This window comes from Aegilops tauschii, chromosome 3 (genome assembly GCF_002575655.3).
Source record: "Aegilops tauschii subsp. strangulata cultivar AL8/78 chromosome 3, Aet v6.0, whole genome shotgun sequence".
Taxonomy (NCBI): domain Eukaryota; kingdom Viridiplantae; phylum Streptophyta; class Magnoliopsida; order Poales; family Poaceae; genus Aegilops; species Aegilops tauschii.
Window position 1 is genome coordinate 406,164,593 of NC_053037.3, and position 17,553 is coordinate 406,182,145.

Here is a 17,553-nt window from a genome sequence, read left to right on the forward strand (position 1 = left end):
CGTTTCTTAAAGTTTGGGGATGCGATGCTTATGTGAAAAAACTTCAACCTGATAAGCTCGAACCCAAATCGGAGAAATGTGTTTTCATAGGATACCCAAAGGAAACTGTTGGGTACACCTTCTATCATAGATTCGAAGGCAAAACATTCGTTGCTAAGAATGGATCCTTTCTAGAGAAGGAGTTTCTCTCGAAAGAAGTGAGTGGGAGGAAAGTAGAACTTGATGAGGTAACTGTACCTGCTCCCTTATTGGAAAGTAGTTCATCACAGAAACCGGTTCCTGTGACACCTACACCAATTAGTGAGGAAGTTAATGATATTGATCATGAAACTTCAGATCAAGTTAGTACTGAACCTCGTAGGTCAACCAGAGTAAGATCCGCACCAGAGTGGTACGGTAATCCTGTTCTGGAAGTCATGTTACTTGACCATGGCGAACCTATGAACTATGAAGAAGCGATGGTGAGCCCAGATTCCGCAAAATGGCTTGAGGCCATGAAATCTGAGATGGGATCCATGTATGAGAACAAAGTGTGGACTTTGGTTGACTTGCCCGATGATCGGCAAGCCATAGAGAATAAATGGATCTTCAAAAAGAAGACTGACGCTGACGGTAATGTTACTGCTACAAAGCTCGACTTGTTGTGAAAGGTTTTTCAACAAGTTCAAGGGGTTGACTACGATGAGACTTTCTCACCTGTAGCGATGCTTAAGTCCGTCTGAATCATGTTAGCAATTGCCGCATTTTATGATTATGAAATTTGGCAAATGGATGTCAAAACTGCATTCCTGAATGGATTTCTGGAAGAAGAGTTGTATATGATGCAACCAGAAGGTTTTGTCGATCCAAAGGGTGCTAACAAAGTGTGCAAGCTCCAGCGATCCATTTATGGACTGGTGCAAGCCTCTCAGAGTTGGAATAAACGTTTTGATAGTGTGATCAAAGCATATGGTTTTATACAGACTTTTGGAGAAGCCTGTATTTACAAGAAAGTGAGTGGGACCTCTGTAGCGTTTCTAATATTATATGTGGATGACATATTGTTGATTGGAAATGATATAGAATTTCTGGATAGCATAAAAGGATACTTGAATAAAAGTTTTTCAATGAAATACCTCGGTGAAGCTGCTTATATATTAGGCATCAAGATCTATAGAGATAGATCAAGACGCTTAATTGGACTTTCACAAAGCACATACCTTGATAAAGTTTTGAAAAAGTTCAAAATGGATCAAGCAAAGAAAGGGTTCTTGCGTGTGTTACAAGGTGTGAAGTTGAGTCAGACTCAATGTTCGCACACTGCAGAAGATAGAGAGAAAATGAGAAGTGTTCCCTATGCTTCAGCCATAGGTTCTATCATGTATGCAGTGCTGTGTACCAGACCTGATGTGTGCCTTGCTATTAGTTTAGCAGGGAGGTACCAAAGTAATCCAGGAGTGGATCACTAGACAGCAGTCAAGAACATCCTGAAATACCTGAAAAGGACTAAGGATATGTTTCTCGTTTATGGAGGTGACAAAGAGCTTGTCGTAAATGGTTACATCAATGCAAGCTTTGACACTGATCCGGACGATTCTAAATCGCAAACCAGATACGTGTTTATATTAAACGGTGGAACTGTCAGTTGGTGCAGTTCTAAACAAAGCGTCGTGGCAGGATCTACATGTGAAGCGGAGTACATAGCTGCTTCGGAAGCAGCAAATGAAGGAGTCTGGATGAAGGAGTTTATATCCAATCTAGGTGTCATACCTAGTGCATCGGGTCCAATGAAAATCTTTTGTGACAATACTGGTGCAATTGCCTTGGCAAAGGAATCCATATTTCACAAGAGAACCAAGCACATCAAGAGATGCTTCAATTCCATCCGGGACCAAGTCCAGGTGGGAGACATAGAGATTTGCAAGATACATACGGAACTGAATGTTGCAGACCCGTTGACTAAGCCTCTTCCACGAGCAAAACATGATCAGCACCAAGACTCCATGGGTGTTAGAATCATTACTGTGTAATCTAGATTATTGACTCTAGTGCAAGTGGGAGACTAAAGGAAATATGCCCTAGAGGCAATAATAAAGTTATTATTTATTTCCTCATATTGTGATAAGTGTTTATTATTCATGCTAGAATTGTATTAACCAGAAACATAATACATGTGTGAATACATAGACAAGCATAGTGTCACTAGTATGCCTCTACTTGACTAGCTCGTTGATCAAAGATGGTTGAGTTTCCTAGCCATGGACATGAGTTGTCATTTGATTAACGGGGCCACATCATTAGGAGAATGATGTGATTGACTTGACCCATTTCGTTAGCTTAGCACTTGATCGTTTAGTTTACTGTTATTGCTTTCTCCATGACTTATACATGTTCCTACGACTATGAGATTATGCAACTCCCGAGTACCGGAGGAACACTTTGTGTGCTACCAAACGTCACAACGTAACTGGGTGATTATAAAGGTGCTCTACAGGTGTCTTCGATGGTGTTCGTAGAGTTGGCATAGATCAAGATTAGGATTTGTCACTCCGATTGTCGGAGAGGTATCTCTGGGCCCTCTCGGTAATGCACATCACTATAAGCCTTGCAAGCAATGTGACTAATGAGTTAGTTGTGGGATGATGCATTACGGAACAAGTAAAGAGACTTGCCGGCAACGAGATTGAGCTAGGTATTGAGATACCGACGATCGAATCTCGGGCAAGTAACATACCGATGACAAAGGGAACAACGCATGCTGTTATGCTGTTTGACCGATAAAGATCTTCGTAGAATATGTAGGAACCAATAAGAGCATCCAGGTTCCGCTATTGCTTATTGACCGGAGACATGTCTCAGTCATGTCTACATAGTTCTCGAACTCGTAGGGTCCGCACGCTTAAAGTAATGTGACGATCGATATTATGAGTTTTTGTGTTTTGATGTACCGAAGGTAGTTCGGAGTCCCGGATATGATCACGGACATGACGAGGAGTCTCGAAATGGTCGAGATGTAAAGATCGATATATTGGACGACTATGTTCGGACACCGGAAGTTTTTCGGGAGGTTTCGGACATATACCGGAGTACCGGGGGGTTACCGGAACCCCCCGGGGAGTGTAATGAGCCTATTGGGCCTTAGTGGAGAAGAGGAGGGGCGGCCAGGGCAGGCCGCGCGCCCCTCCCCCTCTAGTCTGTATTGGACAAGGAGGGGGGCGGCGCCCCCCTTTCCTTCCTCCTCTCTCCTTCCCTTCCCCCTTCTCCTACTCCTACTAGGAAAGAAAGGAGTCCTACTCCCGGTGGGAGTAGGACTCCCCCCTTGGCACGCCCTCCTCCTTGGCCGGCCGCCTCCCCCTAGCTCCTTTATATATGGGGGCAGGGGGCACCCCAAAGCACAACAATTGATCATTGATCTCTTAGCCATGTGCGGTGCCCCCCTCCACCATAATCCACCTCGGTCATATCGTAGCGGTGCTTAGGCGAAGCCCTGCGTCGGTAACCGTCACCACACCGTCGTGTTGATGATGCTCTTCCCGGAAGCTCTACTGGATCGTGAGTTCGCGGGACGTCACCGAGCTGAACGTGTGCTGAACGCGGAGGTGCCATACGTTCGGTACTGAGGATCGGTCGATCGTGAAGACGTACGACTACATCAACCGCGTTGTCATAACGCTTCCGCTTACGGTCTACGAGGGTACGTAGACGACACTCCCCCCTCTCGTTGCTATGCATCACCATGATCTTTTGTGTGCGTAGGGATTTTTTTTTAAATTACTACGTTCCCCAACACTCTAGTGATGGCTGTGCGGAGTAGGAGAACAGAGAAGAGGAGATTGTTGCTCGGGCAAGGAGAGGAGCGAATATGAACGAATGGGCCCTAGTGATCAGTCTGACGTGACTTGATATCCACCCTAGATTTGAGCCGGATATGGGGAGTGTTGGTCAATCCGGGCGTTTGGGCCGTAAATGGGGTGCACGGTTGGGTGGCAATTTTTTGTCCCGACAGCTCGTCTGGGCAGATGGGGGGGGGGGTCCAGTTGTAGATTCTCTCACCGGTTTAGTTTCATCTCACCGCCCATCACCCCTCTCCATGTTCGTTTTTCCTCCCTCCCATTAAAAACCAAATTGATTCGCCTGGCCCTCCTTGTTTTTTCATGCATGCTTTGACAGGTGCCGATATAATTTAATCACCTAACTTTGGTAATTAAGAATTTAGAATCACATCATATATGTGAGATCACCTTCCTAAAAGACGCATATAAGATATTTTTCAGTAACATTCTAAAACAAAATATCCCTCAATAACAAATTAATTATCCCACACACTACGCCATTTATTATCTATCATTATCTCTACTATTGAATCACAACCACAACTTTCTTAATATAACAAAAGTCACTTATTTTTTTATCTGACCAAATTAGAACAAAAGTTTCCCATCTCACTACTTACGAAATTACAACAGAAATCCAAATTTCTGATTCAATTCATAAGTCTATGCAGCAGTGAGCAGAGGGAATCCGACGACGAAAAATGGCACCTCCCCGCTTTCATTCTCATCTTATGATCCCTAGATACAAAAAAGCTGGACAAAACCGACAATAAACAAGTGTGATCAAACACAGAGGATCAAGGAAAACATATCTAGCACTCACAAAACCCTAAGATGTGTTCCGTAGTAATAATCTCAAATGATGGAAAACGCAGGAAATTTATAAGATCGGTATATAATTTGAAAACATGGGATATTTACAAGATATAGTATATAGTTTGAAAACAGGGGATATTACAAGATATTGTAAACGACATAAAGCAGCAGCAGTCGCTCCAACAGCAAGGTTCTAAAAAAGGGTTTCCCACGGTTGATCAATGTGTACTCACTGAATAAATATTGAGCAAAGGGAACCTTTTCTCCATGTTCTGCAAACTATGCTCCTGATGCACGAGAATCTAAAGTAAGATGGTACTCCAGTTTCTCATAAACATCTTCAAAGAAGTGAGTTGAAACTGGGTGTGTTCTTACTTCAACGCTAATCATAGGGCAATCTCCAAAGTATCTTGCCAATAGGCTTGAATCAACAGTTGCAAACATGAAGTTAAAGCAACAAGAAATAAATTGACAGATCTCATAATAATCGGTCCAACAAGAAAATGAAAATATGAAAAGAAAAGAAATAATATATAAGAGAATGGACACTACACGAGAATCACTTTCAGTTTTTTTTTCCTGATTGATTAGAGCGTTTTCAACAAGACTCTTAAGTACAATCAGCAAAAATTCACTCTGAAAGGGGCAAATCAGGATTAACCATGTGCTTCATCTATCATATAGGGAGAAACAAGACACTTCATATCACATAAAGAATAAACATACACAAGCAAGTACATACCAAAATAGTGCGTTCATGTACTTCATCTACTACAACATGAGTAACATCACTTAGGTCTTTGTTTCCCTGAAATGTGTGAAGTGTGTAAGAAAGAATACTCAACAACTATTAAGAAATGGCAGAAAGGAAAAACATAAAGAAAAAACAGTAGTATTATTTTTAAGTAGCTGAAACTTAAAGCCTCAAATATAGGATCCACACAGCCCAAATTAAAAACAGAACTATATAAGTAGAACATGTTATCATGTTAGTTTGGCACACAGTCGAAACATTTCATAAAGACACAATAATGATAGATATGAGGGCAGTACTTCCAGAAAACTTTCTCAGAAGGATGCAAATTCTACAGAACAGAAGCTCATATACAAGAATTATCCTAAAGGTAGAAAAGTTTAAATGGTGTAAGGAAGTGCTACAACAAGGAACTAAATCTGTAGGCGAAGGTACCTACCACACAACTGAGGGAGGATGACGCCCAGCTGCTGCAACATACTCTACATCAATGGAGTACCAACTGCAGATTGGAGATAACAGATCATGGCATTTCTGTATGTTAGGAAACTCAAATAAGATAACGTATAAAAATTATTTCTGTATACTGCCAATCAGCTTCACATAAAACCTACCAAACTTCTAAGGCATTGTTAGCATTACTGCAGAATTTTGGGGCTTAAATATAACAGATAACAATTTATGTGCAGAGCACCATGCCCAAGCTGCACAATACATCGGAATCTTTGGGCCACGTCATGCACAAAACAAACATGAATTAGTTGAGTTTGCTATAGTAAGTAACTACAAAGTGGTTCCCTTGTACTTATACAACCTAAGAGTGGAATGATAATGCTCTTTGTACAGTCATGCAGCACCTAGAACACAGCAAACGAAGGAACTCACCTGAAATTTGTGACACGAATAGAGCGAATGCCAGCATCTTCAGCTGCCCTACACACCATCGGAACGACATCTGAAACCTCCAGAAGATCAACACACGACATAATTCTTAATTCAGACGTTATAGGCGTGTATTCGTGAAGATCCTAGATATCATATAACAATAGAAACCAACACCGTTAAAGGGGAGTTGTGGATATTAAATGAAAGACAAGTGCATGTAGAGAAATCAACATGACATAACTATGGAAGCTAGTGTCATGTTCATCAGGAAATCAAGCAGGGGCTCCAGGTAATCATGTTGCGGAACAAAAAATGAAGACAAGTGACTGTAGAGAAACTGCTATTCAATATCAGAGCCCACACTAAAACATTATGTGTATTATGGTCATGTAATGTTGGCTCAGGGCATTCAAATAATCCATTTGTTCAACATCATGCTCGCTGATGAGAATCCTTATGGAAACTCCTACATCTCAAAACAAAATGTTAATTTCAGGAGGAGAAATGACACCAGTAAGTTTCAGGTATTGTCATAGGCATGGTTAGGCATTCCCTCGAAATGACTATCTGTACTCGACAATGGAGTATTAACATATTGAGAATTGCATTATCTGTTTCATACATGCAGGTAGCATGCAACAACTCTAATTTTGCAAACATTTTGCAAACAAATGACCAACCATCTTCTTTACCTATTTTGGAGAGTTAGTTCCTTCTATTAGGACACTTGAGTCCACATCAATTAACTTGAGTTCATAAATATGTTACATACACTTGTATATGTACCAACAGTTAGTCTACAAACAGGTATTTCTAACTATTTATCATTAATTTGGGTAAAAAACATAACCATTAGTTGCCTTGCATGGAGTTGCACGCCAGGATCCCATTTCAACAACAACAAAATAAACTTCTACGCAGACCCTGAAGCAAAAACAGACCAAATATTGAAGAACTAAATGGGAGAACAATTGACATTGACACTACATAATAAATTTTGCATAGGAGTTTAGGTGATATCTAATATATTTTTCTTCCAATCTGCACAAACACTTACAACAAAAGTACTCCTATCATATAGCAATACAGACATGCATGTAGCCCGCTAATTTGTAACCAATTATGTGTATTATGTAGCATATAGTTCATGGGCAAACCGGAAAGCAATCTGGTGCAATAGAAGATAGTAGATGTACAAATCAACAGGAAAACCGATAATTTGTATGTTAAGTGAAATAATTAAGACACAAATCATCCTAGAGATAAGTTACATTTTTTAATAACATACTCTATCAAAGTCGACCACATTGTTTCTGTTCATTCCAATGAACTTTTCCATTATCTTCCTTGAATCACTCTATGAAGATATTAGGCCAAGACCTTTGACATTTGGAAAGAGATTCCCCTTCTTATGCATTTATCTTGTTAGTGTACTCACAGACGAAGGGATGGACAAAATGCAACACTGGCAAAAATAGACGGAAAACACTCACCACAATAATTTACCAATATACTTCATCAGAGAACAACATGACAACGTGCTCCAATTCGGGACAGTCACACGAGGGAAGTATTGGGCAAGAGACAACACGTTGAATCCTGCAAACAAATAAACAATTACCAGATTTCATAAAAAGAGTAAACAAAGTCATATCTAATAAAGAACCCATAAAAGACACCTGGAAGAGTTATCTGTGCTACTACAATGGTGAATGTATCTGAATATGGTTGCTCAGTTTACAATAGCGCATAGTGATAATGAAAAATTACTTTGTTCGGTTCTGTACCAATAAATGCAACAACTAATAGAAAATCCCGTTGGACGTTTCTGAAGGAAATATGCCCTAGAGGCAATAATGAAGTTGTTATTTTATATTTCCTTATATCATGATAAATATCTATTATTCATGCTATAATTGTATTAACCGGAAACTTGATACATGTGTGGATACATACACAAAACACAGTGTCCCTAGTAAGCCTCTACTAGACTAACTCATTAATCAAAGATGGTTAAGTTTCCTAACCATAGACATAAGTTTTCATTTGATGAACAGGATCACATCATTAGGAGAATGATGTGATGGACAAGACCCATCCGTTAGCTTAGCATAATGATCGTTAAGTTTTATTGCTATTGCTTTCTTCATGACTTGTACATATTCCTTTGACTATGCGATTATGCAACTCCCGAATACCGGAGGAATGCCTTGTGTGCTATCAACCGTCACAACGTAACTGGGTGATTATAAAGATGCTCTACAGGTATCTCCGAAGGTGTTTGTTGGGTTGGCATAGATCGAGATTAGGATTTGTCACTCGGAGTATCGGAGAGGTATCTCTGGGCCCTCTCGGTAATGCACATCATGATAAGCCTTGCAAGCAATGTCACTAATGAGTTAGTTGCGAGATGATGCACTACGGAATGAGTACAAAGAGACTTGCCGGTAACGAGATTGAACTAGGTATGAAGATACCGACGATCGAATCTCGGGCAAGTAACATACCGATGACAAAGGGAATGGTGTATGTTGTCATTAAGGTTTGACCGATAAAGATCTTCGCGGAATATGTAGGAACCAATATGAGCATCCAGGTTTCGCTATTAGTTATTGACCGGAGAGGTGTCTCGGTCATGTCTACATAGTTCTCGAACCCATAGGGTCCGCACGCTTAACGTTGGATGACGATTTGTATTATATGAGTTATGTGATTTGGTGACCGAATGTTGTTCGGAGTCCCGGATGAGATCACGGACATGACGAGGAGTCTCGAAATGGTCGAGAGGTAAAGATTGATATATTGGATGATAGTATTAGGACACCGGTAGTGTTTCGGAATGTATCAGGAACATATCGGAGTACCAGGGGGGTTACCTGAACCCCCCCCCCCGGGGGGGGAAGATATGGGCCATAGGAGGGAGGCACACCAGCCCACATCGGGGTGGCGCGCCCCCCACAAGGGAGGAATCCGAATTGGACTAGGGGAGGGGGCGGTGCCCCCCTTTCATTCTCCCTCTCTCTCTCTCTCTCCTTTCCCCTTTCCCCTCCGGTAAAAAGAAGGGGGCGAATCTACTAGGAGCCCAAGTAGGACTCCTCCTACTTGGGGCGCACCTAGGGCCGGCCTCCTCCCCTCTCCCTCCTTTATATATGGGGGTGGGGGCGCCTCTAACACGGATCAATTGTTCCAAGCCGTGTGCGGCGCCCCCCCCCCCCCACAGTTTACGCCTCCGTTCATATTGTGGCACCCCGGCTCAGAGAAACCGGAACGCCCCGTATTCCAGCCCAGAGACCGAGGAGAAGTCTTCTGGAATACGGCACTGCTTATCATAGAACAAACAGCTTTCTATTATTACACGAATATGAATACAAGGTCTCTGATATTACAATGAATAACATCAGCACGGCGACACTACACCATCCTCAGTTGCTCTATGCAAGCAGCAGAAAAACTCGAAGCAGCGGAAAAACTACTGGCAACGGAACAACGACGATGGTAGTGAACTCCACTCCGCAGGGACTCTGGCTGGAACGCTTATCCTAGCTCGCATGAACGGAAACCACGACAAGCAAGCAATCAAATCCGACATGACCTGCAAACTAGCATGACACGCCAGGTCAGTACATTGAATGTACTTGCAAGCTCACAATAACCAGAAGCATTCAAGACAAACAATAGCATGGCAATTACAGGTTAAGCGGGAATTATCATGAGATCATCAGGATAGCATGGCATGAACAACATGAACATGATACAGCTAGAACAATTTGAGCATGCCATGAACATATCAATCTGACGATACTAGCATGAAACATGATGACACTATATGCACCACTTATTCTGCTCGGGATACTTCGTAACGATCCCATGCATCACTTACCAACCTCGGACATCACACGATGATCTCAGGATCAAATCAAGCTTGGTATAAACAATACCGTAGTAATCATTAACTGACCACAAGGAGCTTGATCTTTACCCATGATTCTCACACAACATCACGAATATCCAACAACTCGGTATCCTCGATACCACGGTGATCATTCACGGATCACAAATGGAACCACTCTGGGTTCAACGGGCTACCTTGTAACCAAACGGTGATCTTCCCGGCGATCACAACCATGACCAACACTTGGTCTCAAATGGTGATCTTTCCGGCGATCACAACCAACTTATCTCATCATCGAACCGGGGTTATCATTAATCAAGTTACTATTAATACTGTTGACCCATAGTGTGACCGACCCGAACTGGGCCCTTATCCGCGGGCGCGGCTATCGATAGATTTAATATACACTCTGCAGATGTTAGTACATGGTACCCACACCACGGAACCCATGGCCTCGCACTCCCATTCGGGTGGACCAACGGAGTTCCGACAAAACCGATCTACTGCCATGACACTCTCCCGGCCACTCCGACTCACTCCCCACTGGGCTAGTCCTGGGTGGCCCCGTGTCTACCAAAGACACCAACGACCACCGTAGTGGCCAAAACAATAAACCGTCCCAAACAGGGACATGTCCACATAACAAAAACAATGGGCACACAAGGCTTATGTCCGCCTACCTGATCAGGGTAGCGCGCGCCCATAAACTTCCCTCGTTGGAGGCACCGGCGAGAGGCATGACAATAGACCCAGTTAGGACCTTCCCATAAAGGTAAGTGTGGTTGCACTGGTCAGCTCGATATGGTGGCACCATGACTCAGCCAACAGTTGTTCAAGTTCAATTTAATCCGGTTAAACTTGAATGCAATATGCTGAGCCATGATAAAATAACATGATGCAATTACGATGCATGAGTATGATAACAACATAAGCATGAGATTACAGCATAACTATCCACCATATCAACAATGATTCATATCCAACTGAGCATGGCATAATGATGAGCATGAATATTACAAGTACAACACTACTCATAGCATAACATGACCCTTATCATCAACATTAAGTACTATGCAAGAACACATCAATAACATAACCGAGTAAACACTTAACCAACTAACAACAAGGAACGAAGCATTTTAACGATACTCGGTAACCGACGTTAGTCATGCACCGAACAACATGACCAACCCAACAGGTACTATTATCAAGCATGGCAATAGAAAGTAATACTAGCAAATAAGTCATGATGACAGAGTGCAAGAAAGCAACGCATGACGACAACCACCGATCCATAAGCATAAAAGAAATAACGACAAAAGTAGGAAAACAAGCATACAGTTAATAAAGATTCAAGTTGAAAGACATTGCTACTACATGGCTATCATGCAAATGGTGGTTGTGGCTTGCCTGGGGATGAAGAAATCACCGGGAAGAGGTGCGGTGAAGCCGCGGAAAGAATCGCCGGAAACAGTTTTCTCTCGGAGGGGCTGCTTACGGCCAAGGGCAAAAAGGTCATTTTCAGAATGTTACCACATGGTGAAAATGATACCAACAGAGCGGGCTCGAGGAGATGAAGATGTGGGCTTTGGATTCACCTCATTTGGAGTTGTGAGTAAAAAGATATGAAGTGTTTTCTGCCAGGGATCTATCTGTAATGAAAATATTTTCAAACAGGGCCTGGACAGAAAAACAGAAAGCGTATTAGAAGGAAATACGTTTTCTGAAAGTGAAAACGCATTTTGGGCCGAACTATAGGAGGAATATGCTTTCAATAAGCGAAGACGTAATCCAGCGGATTACGCCTCCAATTATCCAGCGTGGCAAAGGCGGGGCCGGCGTACCGAGCCACTGACGCGTGGGGCCGCGGGGTTCACGCGCGGTCAACTCCCCCCTCCCGCTCCTCCTTCTTCTTTCCCCGACGCAGCGCGCAGGGCATAGGAGAGGTCGCCGGCGCCTGCGCTCGCCCGGCCGACTCCGGCCATCCCTCGGGCCGTGCAACACACGGACGAGCTCGGGGAGACGAACCGCACCCGACTGAGGGACCTGCCCACGCCGGAGAATAGCGGAGCAGACGGAACAGGGAGCCGCGGCGGAGGAGAGCTTCGGCCTCCGGGGAGTTCGTGGCAAACAACCACGGGAGGAGGAGAGGTGTTGGGGTGGCTCCGGGTGAGGATGGAGGTCTCTGGTGGTGGAGAGAGGGAGGGAGGAGCTCGGCGTTGAGCGAATTTAGGCTGAGGCCGAGGCCGGCATGGCGGCCATGGGGGAGGAAAGGGAGGCGCTCGAGCTCCGGGGAGGCTTCTAGGATGCGGGGGAGGCCAGTGGTGAGGAGAAACGGGGATGGGGTGGCCTTATATAGGCAGGGGAGGGGTGTGTCGCGCTGTCGTCGCCGCGGACCCGTGGCTGGCGCCGCGGATGCGTGTGCGCGTGCATGAGCTCGCAGGCAGGCGACGAAGGAGGCATAGGGGAGAGCTCACGGGGAGGAGGAGGCCAAAGGAGCGCAGGGAGGAAGAGACGAGGAGGAAGACGACGGTCGGCGCACCATGCTCCCGTGGGAGTCGGCGAGCATCGGTTAGGAAACGGACGGAGGGGAGAGGGGTCCAGGGGAACGGCGACAACGAGAGGAAGACAATGGACATGGTCACGCGCGCGGAGACGACGAGATGGGAAGGGGCCGGAGCTAGAAGACGTCCTGGGCGTGGCCAACGCCTGCAGAGCGCGCGCATGGCATGCCAAAACTCGTGATCACCGCGTGCACTGGTGCACACAGTGCCACACGGCCGGCCAAATGATATCTAGGGGTTTGTCCTTCCTGGGGAGGTTGCAACTGCGGTGGTAGTTTGGTTAAACGCGCTCTGGTTAAATGGTAAGCCACCTCTGAAGTTTACTGCAGTAAACTTGGTCGAGAGCTGCTGATCAACAGGAAAGGGATTGGAGCCGGAGAGTTTGTCTACGAGGTTTAGGGTAAGAAGGACTTTCATCCTGGTAACTTTGAGAAGATTTGGACCAAGGTTTAATATAGTTGCTTCACAACTGCATATTTAGTCCAGAATCAAGATCATGATGGTGCACTCACATGGAGTGTTAAATTGAGCTCAAATTTGGCAAGGCTTAGTGATTTGGTCATAGTAAGAAGCTTTAACAATTTCATACCAATTGGATTGACCAAAATGGTACTTCCTTCACAGCTATCTTCACTGACCAGAATCTTGCAAGAATTTTGGAGAAATGTTGGCCAGGTGAAATGGTGCCAAATTTGGTGGAGATATGTTATTGGGGTAGAAGCAGAATCTGGTAATTTATCAGGATTTTTGAAGCAATATAAAATGCACTTGCTTCACAACCTGAAAATATTGCCAGAATCAAAGATTTGGTCCTGTGCTCACATAGATGATTGGATGGGGCTGAAAATGGGTGGAGGGTAATAATATGAGCACATGAAGAGGCATGCAAAAATTGCAACTCATTTGGATAACCCTAGCTAGTACTTCCTTCACAGTGGCTTCTATTTGACAGAAAATTTGAAAAATCACTGAGGAAGATTGGCTAGGCAAATAAAGTTGACTTTTGGCATGTGGCAATGATTTGGACATAAAAGATTGCCCAACAAGTTTGGAAGCAAACAAGATGAGATAAATGACACTTCCTTCACAAAGTGCCACTCTGGACAGAAATGAAGAATAATTATGGGGGAATTATTCTGGAGCTAGGACAGGAAAGTTCGGGCATATTTGAGCAACATATGACCCAAGAGAATTATGATAATTATTTGGGAATTTTTGGATGGACAAACATATAGGTTTCACAACCTAGGGCAGACAAGGTTATTCCTTTAATAGAAAAAGGAATATTCCCTAGAAAAAGATTTTAGGGTTTGGTCAAGCAGTGGAGTGACATGATCTTGGCAAGGTTTTGAGAATGATGAGCCACTTGGGAGGGGGAATGAGGATGATTTCCCAGGTGACAAGGCCACAGAACCACTCCAAAAAGAAAAACAGAGCAAAAACCAATTAAATTAAAAGAAAAAGAAAAGGGCCAAAAACCAGGCTGTTACAAACCTTCCCCCCTTAAAGAAATCTCGTCCTCGAGATTTGGTTGCTCAGGGAACAAGTATGACTCTAGGACACCGTTTCCAACTCAGGTATCCTTTTTCCTTTAGTTATTGTTCCCCCAAGAATTACAGATGATTAACTTACCTTGCTCTAGGGTGGCTTGCTTCACCTTTCCCCAAATTCCGACGGGTCTTTGCTCATATACCAATTCCTGTTTACTAGCGTTGATTTTCTCATATCTGCGGTGATATCCAATGGATCTGAGCATAAATTTTCTTTTGGTCATGAAAACCTTTTTACTTCGGTCATGGGGTTGCTTCAAAATAAGGGACATTTACATTTATGCCCCTAATTTGCGCCCACTCTCAGATTTACCCCTAATTTCAAAGCCTGCTCAAATTTGCCCCTCCGCCGTTAGGTGCACTTACAGAAATGCCCTTCTGTGCCGTTACCGTCCGGTCAAAGCTGGTCAAAGCTGGTCAAAGGGCTTTGACCGTCCTGAAAAAAATAGCAAAAAAATTTAAAAAATCTAAAAATTTGTGGGATCAAAGGTACTCAGGTTCGCAAGGTGCGTGCAATTTTTCGTGCTGTTTGGGCATCCCAGGAGCTCGTGTCAAAGGAAAAACAATAAATATGTAAGCATGTGAACAGTAAATTCAAAAAAATAGCAAGAAAATTCAAAAAATATGAAATTTTTTGGCATCAAAGAGGCTTGGGTCTGCAAGCTGCGTGAAATTTTTTGTTGTGTTTGGACATTGGAGGGGCTTGTGGAGAAAAAAACAAAATTTGGCTTGGGAAAAAATGACTATTTTGTTTTTTCTTGCTAGAGCTCCTTGCATGTCATTTGATCACAAAAACTTGCAAGCACCTTGTGCACCCAAGCCTCTTTGATGCCAAAAAATTTCATATTTTTCTAATTTTCTTGCTATTTTATTTCAAATTTACTGTTCACAAGCGTGCAGATTAACTGTTTTTCCTCGCCACGAGCTCCTGGAATGTCCAAGTAGCACAAACATTTGCACACACCTTGCGCACATGAGTATCTTCGATCTCACAAAATTTTAGATTTTTTAGATTTTTTTTCCTATTTTTTCAGGATGGTCAAAGCTGTTTGACCAGATGGTAACGGCGTAGAAGGGCATTTCTGTAAGGGCACCTAACGGAGGAAGGGCAAATTTGAGCAGGCTTTCGAATTAGGGGTATATCTGATTAGGTGGTTCAAGTTAGGGACATAAATGCAAATGGCCCTTCAAATAAATGCAGGCCTTCTGGTTTCAATAAATGATGAGAATTAATCATGGCCATTTTCTGACGGAATTTGACTGCTCATAAGTGGTACTGATTTATTTTTGATTTATTCCTTTGGCTCGAGCAATGAGATATGTACCAAAGATTCGACTGCCTTTTGTCGTGAGCAATATAACGGGGCATGGAGTTATAGCTGAGTCATACCTCAAATATTTACATCTTGAGACTGGCCCGACAGGGGGCCGACGGACAATTGCTTTTCCTGACAGACTGACCATGTACTTGTTTCCGTTGGTGAGTATACCGGGTCTGAGTTGATTGTTCAGATTTTGACTCTCCCATGTTGTCGATATACCAAGATGTGGTAATAAGCTGTGCGACGCTTTATACTGTCGCTGAAGTCAAACTACAGAGTTTGCAAAAAGGAAATCTTGGATCTGACAGAACAGACTTGGATATTCCGCACTAACCATTTTGTAAAGCAGGTCAGCGGGATATGAAGTCCTTGTAGAGCAAAGTAATCCACTGAGGGTATGCCTTTGTGGCTCCATATGTAATCTGGCCACTAACTGACTTGGGTATCCGGACCCTAATGGTGATGCAAAAATCATCATACCGTTGCTATCAGTCTCATCCTTTCGATGGTCATGATTTTCTTTGCCAGGATATCTTACTGAAATAAGTTGGCCACATATATCCTTGATTCTTCGTATGACCATGGTCGTGGCTAGTGCAATATTTTTGTCATTACTCCTGGTGCTTGGGTTCCACACGTATATGACATATACTCGGGGCTTGTAGCTGTACAGATCTCTTTGTTGAGGCCAATCGTACAAGAAGGTGACAATGTTTTAGGACATCTCCTTGTCAAATGCGGGAATATTGGCCTTGGTGGCCACTGTCAGGACTGTTGATTCTGTGATGTCTTATCCAGATCTTGCAGATCCTTGTATTTTATGAGATGTATCTCTGCTTATCTTCATTTGCATGATTCATGAGGCTGTGGGATCCATACTTTCCTTAGGTATATCTGTTGGATCCTTGTTGTACCTTGTATGAGTGACTGATATTATTGGGGATACATGCTCACCATATATAAGAATCATATACAACCAAACACTTGATTCTTGAGGTAGGCATATGTTTTGACTGATTCGTGCTTCTGACCAAAAATATTGCAGATCTGACTCTTGAGATGTACTGCCATATATTGTCAACTCACCGCATAATCTCTGAGGACGGTGCAATATTGTGGTACTGACGCGAACTAATTGGCTTACAAGAGAAGTCATCCGAGTAGCTTGCGGAGGAAAACTTGTTAACTTCTGTTCAAATCTTTTGTCTGGGTATTGTGTCGAAGAAGGCTCTATAGCTTATACACGAAGCTTGGTCTGATTATTGTGCTGGAGAAGCCTGAGTTCCGTACTTGAGAAGCTTCTCATCGGGTTTATTTGTTGAGAAAACTTCATTTCCGTCTATCAGAAGCTTTTACCGGGGTATCTTGCTGAGAAAGACCGGATATCTTGGACCGGACATTGTTCACATATCATGCTGAGGAAATTTGTGGAGCCTTGCATCATAAATTTCTTCCGATAGCGTGTGGAAGAAGACTGAGTTTCTCATATTCAAAACTTCATACTATGATATGCAGACTGAAATCTACACACATGCCCATAATATTCGGTGGCTGATTATTTGCATGAGAAAATTTGTTTGACTGTCTTCCTTGAGCATATCACATTCTGACTTTATTTCGGATGATAACATATCTCAAGCATCATGCATTGCTGAGCCAAAATTTTGTATATGATCCATACCTATGACTGAAAAATATAATGTAGATCTTGTACCTGACTTGTCTTGCTGCTGACTTGATTGTTACTGTTGTGAGGGTTTTGTACTGATGTAGACTTGAGTTATCAGTACTGTTGTGAGGAGTGCACACTAATGCAAAATTGATTATCAGCCTCAAAATCAGATATTCCCCATTTTACCGCAGACGACTGAGAATTCCATTCTGTTTAGTTGATTTTCCAAATATTTGAACTCCTTGCTGATTCTTCGGGTCCGGTGTCGGTTGATGAGCAACTCTTT